At 35.4% G+C, this 15,175-nt stretch overlaps 1 protein-coding gene across 1 annotated transcript in view; it reads left to right on the top strand.

The window, feature by feature from the left end:
- The window catches only part of LOC132909885 (mannosyl-oligosaccharide 1,2-alpha-mannosidase IA), a 689,092-nt gene that overhangs the window by 120,936 nt on the left and 552,981 nt on the right, over positions 1–15,175 (top strand). The window lies entirely within an intron of this gene.

Below are 15,175 nucleotides of genomic sequence, written 5' to 3'. Positions count from 1 at the left end.
AGAATTTGTTAGAAGGAATGTATGCGAGTCAGGTAATTAATTTAATCTTCATACGTTTGCATAGTAGAGCCGAAAATGATGGTCTCCCAATTCCCTGTGTACATAAATTTAGTTAATTGTAATGAATTGTATCGATTATTACAATGTTTCTGTGTACTCGTATCGTGTTAGTATGTACACAATGGAATTAACTTGATGAAGGTAATGAAAATACCGACCGAATTAACTCGTCGAGCACAAATAAAGCGATCTCCAGAATGTATGCCTCCGTTCGTTTCTACAAATCAGGATAATTCTAATCCGATTGATCGCTTCATCAATTTCGACAAATTTAATACAGCTTGTCAAAAAGTTAAAAAAGAGAGCAAGAGTGTTATACACAGCTATATAGTCTGTTCAGTGAGTAGAATAAGTTAATTTAGTATTTTTGTACTGTACCGATCATTTGGCCCTACTTGTACCTACCGCACGATATAATGCGATCAACAACAGAAAAACAAGCTTAAAATCATCGAAGAGGCTGAAAACGCTTTGATTTATTCTATCGATTCGAAATGATACTCGAAGTGCACTGTGATAACTAAAGAATGTACCTGATGAAAATCATGCCGTGTCGTAAGAAATAATATAAAATTTTTCAAAGGGCAACATTGGTACGAATCAGATGAGACGATAAGCTCATAATTCACACAAAATGATCAGTAACTGCGTAAATCTCTTCGCTTCCATAAAATCTCCACCGAAAAGGCAATGATCATTTTTCTGTCCTTCTCTTCGAAGAAAGGGAAAGAAAACTAAAAAAGGGAGAAAAGAAGAAACAATTCAACCATCGCGATTATCTCGAACTTCTCGGTCTCCGTTGAAAATCTCGAATTCGCTGGATACACGGTCTGTTCTCGGCGATACGTGGCGGGTCAATTTTTCACAGAGCACGTCTCGCTTAGTCGCGTATGAGTTTCCGCGCGGCTTGGCCATCGCTCATCCTGGTCCCGCGAGATGCATTTAAGTGTACACGCAAACGCACGTGCGTCCGTGGCTAGGTCCGCGGCGCATTGTCTTACCTCCATGGGCTGACCCTTGCGAGGTCATAGATCACGAGCTTCCTGGTGTAGTCCCCGATATAAATCATCGAGCACCGCTCGGCCTTAGCGAATTTATCGTTCACGTCCGAGCCACTTAATTTATCAGCCAAGAAGATACCGTACGCAACGGAACGAGAACTCCTCTCTGGGATACTTTCGCTTTTCGTTACGATCACTCTGCAAACGGTTGTTAAAGTAACCGTTAATTGTAAACCGAATTTATGACGCGGATGTGACTTCGTGCTATTTTTTAGTTCTAAATTTTTATATGCATTTTTACCGTATTTCGCGCTGGTTAATTTAGGATTAACGGAGAATGTAGAGTTTCCTACTGTACATCAATGGCAATTGAACGATTGGTACTTTGGGTTCTGCCTAATTTGTTAAATATTTCAATGTGACAACAGTCGTACGTTACAGGCTGAAAGATTGAAATTATTGCGTTTATCTTTATTATTTTATTATTATTACATATTAGTTATGTCGTAATGTGTGTCGGTGGTTTTTTTTTTTTTTTTTTAAATAGTTTATTTAGCCAATATTTGATTTTTTTTGTACATTTTTGAGATTCACAATAAACAATGAATTGAGTATGGTGTGTTTAGGCAAAAGTACCGATACGCGTCGGTACGACGTAGCCATGGTCTAATATGTGTCGTGGATTTTCGGTTTTTGCGTTTATTTTTTTGTTTTTTTTTTGGGTTTAAGTCGCATTGGTGCGTGATTTTTGTGTATTCTTGTGTGTGTTGTATTTTGTCCTGAAACTTGGCCGCAAAACAGGACTCCTCGGTGTATTACTTTTATGCGTTGTGGGATTTTTGGGGGGGGAGGATGAGAGGGAAGGGGAGGGAATGTGTGTCGGTGGTATGAGAGCAGAGTGTACAGGATTCGTTGTTTTTAAGTAAGACGAAATCTCGCAAGATACGCCACCCATGGACAGCATCGATGTACAAGTGCTTGCAGCTACGTTTCTCCGTAGTAACCGACCTCCGAGGAAGAAGCTTTCGTTTCGTGCTTCCTATTTTTCGTCCACGGTACTATATTGGCTATACATGTTCGTGTATCGACGTTTTTTGATATATGGACACGGTTCTGCGAGGTTGGGTGAAGTAGTTTAGAGGAGTCTTTGAGTGATGTATGCTCGGTGGAACATACAAGCTGTTATGAGCTGATTTCTCGGGTTCCATTGTGGAACATGAGAAACTTCCTTCGTATTCGCTTGTTATTTTTCAACTCTTTTTCTACAATTCTTTTTTTTAACTCGGTAGATTTATATAGATCGATTTAATTATTAGAATACTTAGGGATAACGGTGTTTATTTCGTCATTAAAATATCGCATAACGTATAAGCAACATATATAGGGAATTATTTTAGAGAAAACGAAGCTTCTTTTGGAACAGATTCCAAACTTAAATATTTAGAAAATGTCGAAGATTATACTTGTCAGTTCCTGTTCTAGAATATATAATTGTTACAGCATGATATACAGATCAGTTATAATTCATTCTATAGTTTGAGATTCGCTTAATCACGATCGCTATAAGAAAACAACATGACACATTACACATTCGACAAATGCTTTGAAGAGTACCTATGTATTTGCCTGATCCATCCTTCCTATCAATTACCACGTGTCTTTAATACAAAACTCAAACTCCGATTTAAGATATGAAAGTCATATCTTTTTTCTGTCCCTGCAAATACAATTCCACTTTGACAACCTACTACAAACGACCTAGCATGAAAAACGCGAAAGGACTCGATCAGTGCGTCGTTTTCTCGGCTCTTCTCGCATCGTATTCTAATAGCAGGCTACGAAAAAGAGAATCGAGAGAGGAAAAACAGGCGAAGAGGCTCTACGTCTGTCCCGGAGGTAGCCAGGAAAATTACGAATATCCATCTTCCTCTGGACGTTTCTACGAAACGAGAACTCGTGCGCCACGGCCTTGGCTCGGATGGTGAAAGATGGCATTAGGTGAAAACGCGGCTGACCATCAATCTCGAGTTGTAAAATATCTATGAGCTGGATTCGACGGACGTCCCTTCGAACCTTGTACACGGCGAATTTCATTCAGTTGTGCGTCGAATGATGCCGAATCGCCAGCCAAAGGGAGGGGAACGCGAGATTTAACGTTCTAAACCTACGGTTGAATCCTTCGAGAACTAGGAAGAATGGCTGGCGAATGATATATGGTAACGCGGACGGTGAATAATTTCGCGCGGCATCAGTTTATTTGAAAAATGGACACACCGAGTAATCTCTGTAACTTTTGCCACGTTCAGTGGTGTTTAACGAAAGACGGTGTCTATCAGTTTTTTTTACTTGTCACGGATTTTGAATTTTTCTTATTTTCGGATCACAGCAGAAATTTTCGTTACTCGTGATATACGCACTAACTTTCACACTTGGGTTTGTTGATATGAAAGCGAGTCGAGTTTCATCCGTCCAATTAACGTCCACTGTAATTCCATTCGGACGTTTTGCAAGCTTTTCGCGAAATTCTTGCGAGGCGTCGCAAACAAATTACGAAATATGTAACAGTGGTTATCCTTCATAGGAAAGAAAAAATGTACCATCAACTCTCCCGATGATCCCCGTATCTCGTTTCTGATCGATTCGATCATCGAATCCATCGACAAGAGTAATCGCCTAATTGTTCCCGAGTAACGTAATCAGGGGATTCCTTCGAAAGAGGAGGTGGCTTCGTTTTACTTCATAGGCAACGTTTGCTCGTCGTGTGAGATTTGATATCCCATCAATTTTGCAAATTGCTAGAGTCCCTGGTTAATCACGTCGTCAATAGTGACAAAGAGAAAGATAAACCTAAGAGGAACAGAGATAGAGAATATTCGTGACGACGGTCGCTCTTCTTGTTCAACGAATCGTGACTCGCGTTCCGTTTAATTACAAATTACGCCCGTAATGAGCAATTAAGTAGCAGCTGCCAGTGGGCTAATTAACTAAGCGTTACACATAATTGAATGACCGATATGACTCGCCCTCCGCTTTGACATTTGCATACCAAATTATTCTACGATCATACCGCGGCTACACGTTAGCAAATCACTCGCGAGAATGAACTAACAATAAGTACACGCCCAGTCATAAATATTAAAACACTGAGAGAAAAACAAAGAAAGATTTGACGAATTATTAAGAAATCATTGAACTCCATTTGGTAACGTAAATTGTAAGTACATAACTCATACGTTCGGCATTGTATCGCAACAAAAACCAATTACACGAAGATTACAGGGGAAAGACATGATAAATCACATCTTCGTATGAGAGCAATTTTAAAATCCAATCCGCCTTGTCAGCCAATCGTATATTACCAAACCTGTCTGTTTTTATTAAATTCAGTTCTGGCGTTTCCTTTAGTATCCAACTAAGGACGATATTTGTTCGAACATTTTATTATTTGACAAAAATTCACGATAAAGGCGCTATGAAGTTTTTCGAATAATCCACTTTACATAAATCACATCACCTAAATATCTGTCTTATCTATCGTATGAAAAAACTTTCCAGGACAAAGTTACACCGTTCCAAGGAGCGCAACGTTGGAAAGAATTCTTTCTGAAGTTCAATTCTTTTTTTTCTTTTTCTTTTTTAAGAGATTTCCAGTTATGGTACTGTCAAGAAATGGCTTTCACAACGTTTCGTCTGTTTTGATTAACTATCTACTATCTTGAATAAATATTTACGAATTAAAAACCAAAGATTTGCAGAAATATATAATTGCAGCCGATTAATCGTTTCTCTGGCAATCTAGATCAACTATCACTTTCTGCACGACACTAAGTTAACAAGCAGCCGAATATTATTTTACCAACCGAATGTGTATCTGATCGAGCTCTCTTTTCTTCTTCTCAACGTTTCCAGCGCTGATGAAACGTCTTTCAGCCGCCAGATATATAAATGAAACTCGTTCTTGCACCGATCTTGTCGGATTGCTCGCGGAGATACTCTCCGGTTCCTCTCTTTCGTCGTCGTCCATTTGCAAATGAATTTCTTGCTGGGTGAACGTCGACGACGGACGGATACGCGCCGGCAATGGAAGTTGTTGATCTGATTTAAGAAGTGGCAAAAGTATCCTCGAGCGAGGATGAAATTTTTACGAGCTGTTGAATCGCTGTGCTTTAAATATTATACCTATCTGTTGGCTGTCGGAATTATTAAGTCGATTACGTCTCAATTCATTTTTCAAGACCAACGTAGTAATTACATTTTTGCGTCGCTGTTTATTGCAGATTGTTTATTCTAACCAGAAGGTTCTAGAGGACGAAGATAGGGTTAAATAGGATCAAAGCTGTGCAAAATTTCGGAATATTATTTTCACAAATATTACTGTAGAATCATCTTCCTGGAAAGAAATTGAAATTTGAAATGAATAAAATGCTTTTATGCAGAACCATATTAAATTACAAGATACCAAGTAGAAATTCAGCAAAGTTGAAACCGATGATTCGGTAAATCTCCAAGTATCTTTCAATTAAAAATGATCAAGCATTAAAAGCACAGTTGTAGGAATAAAATTTTAACAAGAGCTCTATTGAATAGAATTAGAAAACATTGCTACAATAACACCGATCGTGAGATGAACCTCGGTGTCGAATAAAATTAGAAAATGTTAGTACATAGCACGATAGCACTGTGATAGAATTTTTATTTCATAGCAAAGTATCATCCCATTCGCCACATAACTATAACAATCTCGCAGTAAAATAATCAAACCTGTGCCAGGCATGCGAAGTTAACGAAGATAACAATATAACACAGAGAGATCACCCATACCGTGCAAATACTATCATGTCTGAAATAGAAACACGTTCGTAAAAGCAGGTATCGAGATTACAGTCGCTTCCTCAGTTGTGAAACCACAGGCGTCCTTACACTTTACCGAAGCATATCGCGTCTCTGCCAGGTTTCAGATTCCCGGAAATTCCCTTTATCCTCAGATGCCAAGGATGGAGTTCCTTCTGTTCTTGACCAACGATATCGCGAGAATCTGGTCGCGTCAATTAGTTAATGGCGTGAGGACGCTTAAGCGAGCCGGTACCGAGCAAAAATTAGAAAACGCGACGCGAACTTCGCATCGTGTCGATCCATTAAGCATATTGCGTCCTTTCCGTGTTGCGAGAGTCCTGAAAAAAAGTAGAGCACAAAGAGTATAGAAGTCGTTGGACGAAAGAAACACCTTGGTAGGATATTGAATCGCGGCAAGGAATACTTCAATTGAAAATGCTTTGTCCGACCACTTCATCGATAGCTTTATTTGTATGTTTTCTACGTTCTGTTTTTGCAAGCTTCGTTTCAGACGATATTTTGGATAGAAAATTATATAGCATTGTATTATTGCTAAAGTTGCGGATAGCATTTGTTAGACTGCGAATTTTGCTGTAATTTCATGTTTTGATAAAGAAAAGTAAAGAAATGGAACTCGTCGAAGATAGAGAGAAATCAATTTATCAATTTGAATAAAGAAGCCACGAAATTATCCAAATGGTAGAAGTTTGTACGTTCACGATTATTTCAAGAAGCAGCACTGGCTGACTTACGTTCGCTCTTGGAGCTATTTTGATTCTCCACGGCGCGGCCAACCGCTCGAAAGCCACTCTTCGCTCGATTGCGAGCGCTCACGGTTCGAGAGGATTTTAATTAAATGCCCGGGCTGCCTCCTCAAAGATCCCATTAGGCTGAATTCGTCGTCATTCACGCGCGTCGAACGTTGCTCGCGAATTCTACCATCGAAACATTTGTTTCGTCAGAAGAAACGGAGTTAATACATATTTAATCGAATTTCATCGTGGATGCTCAATTAAGCCTTATTAATTTCGCCAAAAGTATTATTTAGAGAGAAGTTTTAATTATTAAAAAAAACATGCTTTCTTTAATCTTTATTTTCTTGTAGTTCTTATGTCACTAGACCAGTGACGGGAAAATAAATTTTAATGGCGCAGACACTGAGGGAAATTTTCGTGCATCATATGAAAAAAAGCTTTACTTTTTCGTTATTCCAAACTATGGATTATATTATTATTTTGTGAGCATCTTATCTTGATTTTAAAGCAGCTCTGCATTGATCTTGTTTGCTTAGAATACACTAATGTTATTTTATCTAATTAAATTCCAAACTATAGATTATATTATTATTTTGTGAGCGTCTTATCTTGATTTTAAAGCAGCTCTGCATTGATCTTGTTCGCTTAGAATACAATAATGTTATTTTATTTTATCTAATTAAATTCCAAACTATGGATTATATTATTATTTTGTAAGCATCTTATATTGATTTTAAAGCAGCTCTGCATTGATCTTCTTTGCTTAGAATACAATAATGTTATTTTATTTTATCTAATTAAATTCCAAACTATGGGTTATATTATTATTTTTGAGCATCTTATCTTGATTTTAAAGCAGCTCTGCATTGATCTTCTTTGCTTAGAATACACTAATGTTATTTTATTTTATCTAATTAAATTCCAAACTATGGATTATATTATTATTTTGTGAGCATCTTATCTTGATTTTAAAGCAGCTCTGCATTGATCTTGTTCGCTTAGAATACACTAATGTTATTTTATTTTATCGAATTAAATTCCAAGCTATGGATTATATTATTATTTTGTGAGCGTCTTATCTTGATTTTAAAGCAGCTCTGCATTGATCTTCTTTGCTTAGAATACACTAATGCTATTTTATTTTATCTAATTAAATTCCAAACTATGGATTATATTATTATTTTGTGAGCATCTTATCTTGATTTTAAAGCAGCTCTGCATTGATCTTGTTCGCTTAGAATACACTAATGTTATTTTATTTTATCTAATTAAATTCCAAGCTATGGATTATATTATTATTTTGTGAGCGTCTTATCTTGATTTTAAAGCAGCTCTGCATTGATCTTGTTTGCTTAGAATACACTAATGTTATTTTATTTTATCTAATTAAATTCCAAGCTATGGATTATATTATTATTTTGTGAGCGTCTTATCTTGATTTTAAAGCAGCTCTGCATTGATCTTGTTCGCTTAGAATACACTAATGTTATTTTATTTTATCGAATTAAATTCCAAGCTATGGATTATATTATTATTTTGTGAGCGTCTTATCTTGATTTTAAAGCAGCTCTGCATTGATCTTCTTTGCTTAGAATACACTAATGCTATTTTATTTTATCTAATTAAATTCCAAACTATGGATTATATTATTATTTTGTGAGCATCTTATCTTGATTTTAAAGCAGCTCTGCATTGATCTTGTTCGCTTAGAATACACTAATGTTATTTTATTTCATCTAATAAAATTTTTTAATAAAATAAAAATTGTAAACAAAAGTTTATGTAAATAAAAGTAGCTTTATTATGAGATGTACGAATAAAAATACGTTTGGCGGACGACTGTATTTCTCTCACGTGGATTAAATTCCAATTTTATGGGAAACAGGTGAACGTAGGATGATAATTCAATATCACAGCGTACAAATTAATCAAGACATCTCGAAATTAATTAATTCTTGGTTTAACGTTGATTTTCGAGCGTTCGTAAACTATTTATTTTATTGTATTACTCGTTTCTCTTTTCCTCTCGTTTTCCTTAAAACTTGATTTACAAGTTTCGGTGCGATTTCGCCGAATAAACGGCATTTTACATTAACAAATTTTCGGCTCGAATTTTCCTTCTGTGTTTTACAGTGGATGCTTAAATTTTTAACTCTCGAGAGAAGTTTTAATTCCCCCTCTCAAATATGGTTGAAATTATTTGAACTGGAGGTAACTGGATGGCTGGATGGTCGATGTTAGAATTTGGAATTTGAGGGAAAAAATAGAAATTAAAAATGAGAACTAAATAGAAATATATTGTATTTTTGTCCGAGTTTATTGTATATTGTTTAAAAATTCGAGAAAGTTGTACCGATCTGTTCCAAATTTTTATCATATGCGGCATAAACGGCCGCTATAACAATTTTATTTTATTGAAATAGTCAAAAAGATTTATAACATTCCTTCACAAAAAATATCCAAAGTATATACTAAGTTTAAAATATACATTTGTATTTTGATAAAATTTTGTCGAATAGATGTACTATATTTTCATGGAAACATTCGGAATCTGCGAATGGGATCATCCTTCAACGAGAAATTTCTTTGTGTCTCGACTTACCAACATTACCTTCTTTCAATTCATTATCAAACTATTTCAAAGAGGTTGAAACAAATTTCATTCCTATCCAGCTTTCATTTCTTAATAAAACTCTATATAAAATATAGAAGTGTATAATTATCAGACTGCGTACGTTTCTATGCCTCCACATTTCTACGAACGTGACTAAAGAAACGAAAGCTAAATGGACCTACATTTGCTTTATTCGCTAAATATTCCACAACAGAATATTTTACTTGCGATATTTCACGCGCTTTTATGTGCGTATGTCGCACAGTTTCACACCTTTAAATTTCTCATAAATGCATAAATATCCATAATCTGCTGATTATTATTAATTCCAAACACGAAAACGCGCATAAATTATTTTCCGGCTGTTTTCTTTTTTCTTTTTTTTGCCACTTTTAACACACTATTAAAAAGTTAATAACCGCCTACGGTCTCGATAAAAAGCTTTTCAAACAAATCTTTTACACAAATCTACATCATGTATAATAAAATCATCATTAATATGTAAACCAAGCGCAACATCACCGATAAGTTACGATGATGTACGTACTATGCAGCAACGTTTAACGAGGAAATTATAAAGTTAGGGGTGATTTATACTTTCTTAGCAACAGATTATCGGGCGACGAGCTAGGCTCATTAATCGCCTCGCGTTACATCCTAAATAATCCTTCTCGTATGTTGTTACATGACGCTTGAACACCGCAGCCAGTGCTAATTTGCATCGCGTCAGAATTACACTCGACGGTACTTGAGTTGCAACATAATGCGTGCAATGCATCGCGATGAACGCTAGAAGCGCGCGATTTTCATCTTGCCGAAGGTGAACTCTCAACGTCGCGTCGTCGCGTCGCTACGCGCACTTTGACCTGGTCGCGTTTATGCTAACTAGAACGACACCAGCTCGAAGCAAGCGTGGAAAAGGCGCGAGTAAATTGGATTCTGAGTTTGAAGCGGAAATATTGGAAAATAAGTAAATTGACGGAAAGCCTGAGCAGTGTGATTATTTATATTATAGTGATCGTCTGCATTGATTGTTTATTCAAATTTTCATTGATTACTTATATTATTTATTTTAATATTATATGATCGTATATTACTATTTACTTAAAAATAAAATTACATATTGGGGGCTAGAAACTGAAAGTAGTACTACAAAGTTGTTGACTATTCATGTTAATTGTATATTAATATTTATTGCATTATATTAATTATATTGAATAATAATTGGACTGAGAAATATGTAATTAATTAATTACCGGTAACTTCTTTTTCAATTGTTGAATACCCTTCGTTCAATCCTTTGTTCATTTGTTTAATAATGGCGGTATAGCTTGTAAAATAGTTAATTGAAAGAGGAGATGTATTTCATACAGAAAACTGACAGGTTGTTAGTTGGATGATTAATTACCTACAGGTATACATTGTATGATTTTTTTCAAAGAAATTAGAGATAACTAGAGTTTTGTAAAGAATGTACTTCATCGACTGTAACAATAAAATTTTTCTAAATAACTGTGAAATCACAATAATTTCTTTGACTTTTTTCTAGAATAAAAATAGTTACCCTAAAAGTTACCTAAAAATAATTTCCTCGTGAAAAGACTAACTATATAACTGATTATAAAATATTGCACCTTTATTGCAGACTAGTATATTGAAATTAAACGATGATAACTTTCTTTAGTTGAGTGTCCTAGTTGAAGACACGGCGAAATGACACGAAACGCGACATATCGCTTGGTTTCAAGCCAAAAATACTTAACTGGTGAAGCCGCATACAAAATTCGTGACTCATTCCGTGTCAGGTACTTTTGATACATTATTAGCTTGCTCGTTAAGGTATCAGTCGATACATTCGATGAATAACAAATATGCTGCTATTAACAAGCGTGCGATATTGAACGTGCGAAACTGGGCCATCGGAAGGATACATCCCCTCCGAAGGGTCGAATATTCTAAAAAATACATGCAACCCTATTGCTATAAAAGCTGCTTAATGGCTTAAAGGAAATCAGAAAATGGCTGTACATGCATCGAAAGTTTCCGCACAGAAAATGAGATAACAAAAAAAAAAAAACGTGAAATAAATAACCAATTGTATTACGGGTTTAAAATTTTAGATGTTTATAAATTTATTAAATGTGTAATTATATGAAGGATTTTTTCACTTAAGATTTCCTATAAACATAATAGCATGTAAACATAGATTTGTTAAATTGCGATAGTCAAATAAATGTAGCTCGGCAAAATCTAAAATTCTTTAATGTAACTTTAAAACGATCTTTTATTACCTGTTTTTCTTTTTTTTAATTCCATTACAAATATGAAGAAATATGTACGATACAAAATACAAAATAATGTATAGTATTAATATCGAAACGCTAATTATATCTATAGAAAATTTGTTTACATATATTTATATAAATCGTTACATCAAAACTCATTATATAAATCATTAAATCAAATAGTCGTTATACAGAGATCGTAAACATCCGAATAACTTCCCTTTTATTTAGGATTGGCCTCAGCAGTTGCAACGATGTTAAACGGACGAGCAAAACGTGCAAGTGAAATACGAGCGTCTGACCAATTATCGAGCTATACTACTGGCGTTTAGTCGAGCATATCGAGTGCTGCGGAACAACTTTAATGTATGAATCAAGGCGTATCGTGGGTCGACAAAATTACTAAATTAACAAATAACATTTCGCGCTACGTTGTAGAATCCGGTTGTTCGTTATAATTTTCGCGTGTGATACCGCAGAGTAATATATTTTATATGTGATTCCCACGGGAAGCTAACCGTGCATTGTACCTTTACAGAGAATATTAACGGCGGTCATTAAGTTGTTCGTATGTGATAATAATTTTACAACGATATGTACTACGAAGCTGCAAAATCTCCGCGTTTATAATAGATTTTTTGCATATTTAATTACAAAGCATCAGCAGTATCGTTCGATTATAACTTGACTCTTACTATCGACCGAGATAACAGCGGCACGCTTTTATATTGAAAGCTTTTGAGACCCAGAATTTTATTACGAAAAACATAACTACTCGTAGATTTATTTATATAGTAGCTTCTCTTTATCTTTTGTCCCTTTGTCGGTGAGAATAACACAAAAAATATTTTTCACATAAGTTTGGAGAATATTCCAGGGATATAGCTTCTTTACAATAAAAATAGTAAAAATAACAGTTTCATAATACAATCAGTTAAATTAATTGTCTTATATTAAAACAAAATTAAAAATCCTTCTTTTATAGTAAAAGTAACAATTTTACAGTACAGTTAATCCTCCGCTACAACTGTAAAATTAACTGTCTTATATTTTAAAGAAATGTTACGTAATAATTTTATAAAAAAGAAGATCTCACGTTTCGAACGAGCTACTGACTACTATAGTACTTGCGACATTCTTCTCACCCTCGATTACACCGACTTCCTTAAACACACGGAAGAACACCGGAATTCCCAGTTGTAGATACGAGTGTCCGAGTGCGAAATCTTCGGAGCACCGGCTCGGAACTCTAGTAACAGCCGGCGACGCCGTTTAACGTCGTATTTATGGGCACGACCGTGCCGTACCTCTGCGCTTATTCACGCTCCGTAAAATCACACGGTTCGTTGTATGGTTGCTTCTTCGTTTGCACGCTTCTTGGTCCCAGAGATAACTATTGTACTGGAAGCAGTGGAGAGAGATCGATCGAAGAAATTAACGATCGTACTAACGATTCTCGAATATTTTCTAGCATCATTGTTCCACGAGGACTAAAGTAGCCTGGAAGTGAAACCGGAGGCTGGATGATCGGGCAAATTATTGATCAGACATTTCAGGAAGTCGATTCTCAGTCTTCCGGAATCGCGTTCTACTGAAGTGGTAATCGAATTTCTTCGAAATCCGTCGAGTTCATCCATTCATCTTTCAGAGGGTTGCATTGTTATGAAAGTGGTTGATAGTTTGCAGGCTTGAAACTAACTTAAGTTGGTTGTTGAGTATTTTCTATGGAGTTTCGTGGATTAATTTAACAATTCTTCTTTTTTTTTTTTTTTTTTTTTTTTTTTCATTCAAAGTTGCGTTTACCTGTGAAGATTATTGGCGACTACTATATTATACAGTTGCGTTACATAAGCTGGTGAATTTGCCTAAAATAATTGGTTGGTGTTTATAGCAATAAAGCGATGAGGTATGTTTACCATGAATTCATCTATTTACTGCATCTATTCTACGTTGATCTTGGTTTGTTCTTGTTAGTTCAGGCGATGCGCTTCAAGTAGATGGATGTAGCTTTTACGTAGCTAAAATTGTATAGAATGCCCTTTACGTAAATAACTTACGTACAACTTAAATATCGTATAATTAAATTAAAGAACATGACAGTTTTAACTTGTAATATATTTTACAATCTGTTTCAATCATACTGTGACCTGATAGGTCGGTATTAGAATTTTGAAATGAGTTTCTAGTGAAGAGTAACATAGCTTGTTTCGAGTAGGAGAGTAATATATGATTTTTCAAATTCATGGAAATTAAGTTTCTCTCATTTATCCTCCGTTTTTAATCGACCGCGTGATTTATTGCATATTTTTTAGCGCAAAATTTATTTGAAAAATAAGTTACACAGATAAAGCCACAGATGCTCTTGTAGTTTATGGCGGTGGATTTAAAACTGTTCGATGTAAAAATTCCTCTTCGTTACTAAAGAAAGCTCTTTTATGATCCCTGATGCTTCTTTATCCCCGTGAATATTTAAACTTGTAATATTTCTCCTCAAAGCTGTTTCACGTGCTCTGCTCACATCCTAGAATTTCTCCTCACGTGTAGAAAATGTTCACTTGCGTTTTAACGGGTAACACCAAACTCCTTTCGTCGATCCAGCAATAAAGAATTTAATACCTTTTACAACAACTCCAATTAGCCAATCTATTTATTTAGAACTTTGTCAGAGTTTTAAGCTGTTGACAGCGTTATTACGGAAAGTTGATACTTCGCCAAGAGCATCGAACAAACTTTCTGTAATCAGAATACCTAATCAACGATCCACCAGAACTGCTTTATCACTTTCAATTATCATTCCATGAAAATTCTCATTTATTCATTTCTATCTTAAGGAGGGGAAACATCGCAACTCTGTGTAAAGTAGAAATATCTTTAAGAATTTTTGTCAAACAAGCAACGTATTTGCGCTTATTAAGAAAATTTATTGTTTATTATCAGACGGTGGATCTTTACGCGAACACATATTCTTAACAGATACAGATACAGATAAGAATCTCAAGTTGAACTTGGAAGGATGTTCTATTCGCTAAATGTAACAATGGTGTAATACTTTGCTTCCGATATTTTGTGTAATTTTACGTTTCTGAGTATTCTTGTACGTTTTTATATAATCGCGTAAATACATAGATATCCGCGATTTATTTGTTATAGTTAATACGTACAGTGAATGTAAATAGGAAAAATCCTTAATATCAAATTCAAGTTGTTTTAACTTTTAATTATTATTACTCGAAATGAAAACGATTAAACTATTTCATATTTATATATTACTGCACATATCGTATCTAAGAGTGGAAGAAAATAATTTAAGGTGGACAGTAGTAATTCTTGCCGAGATAGTTGTGGTGATAGTGGTGCTTTACTTGCTCGTGTGTAGCGTAAGACAGGTGTGTTTTCTGCTGCGAATCGCCAGTGTCGCTGCTGGGGTACTGCTGCATTTTCCTTTTCATTTTTGATGCCGCGGGAGAAAAATCGAAAAACTCCGGTCGCCAGGATTTGAACCCGGGTTCCGAACGTTCGTAACTTAAAATGCTAACCACTACGCTACTGCCGTCAGACGCTAGTTAGTGTCGAGTAGTGGTATTTTGCCGTCGAGTGCCGCCACAAATTTAAGTCAAATTTATCCAT

The sequence above is a fragment of the Bombus pascuorum genome, chromosome 8, assembly GCF_905332965.1.
Source record: "Bombus pascuorum chromosome 8, iyBomPasc1.1, whole genome shotgun sequence".
NCBI classification, from domain to species: domain Eukaryota; kingdom Metazoa; phylum Arthropoda; class Insecta; order Hymenoptera; family Apidae; genus Bombus; species Bombus pascuorum.
The sequence above is the reverse complement of the archived record's forward strand: the minus strand, read 5'-3'. Positions and strand labels throughout refer to the sequence as shown.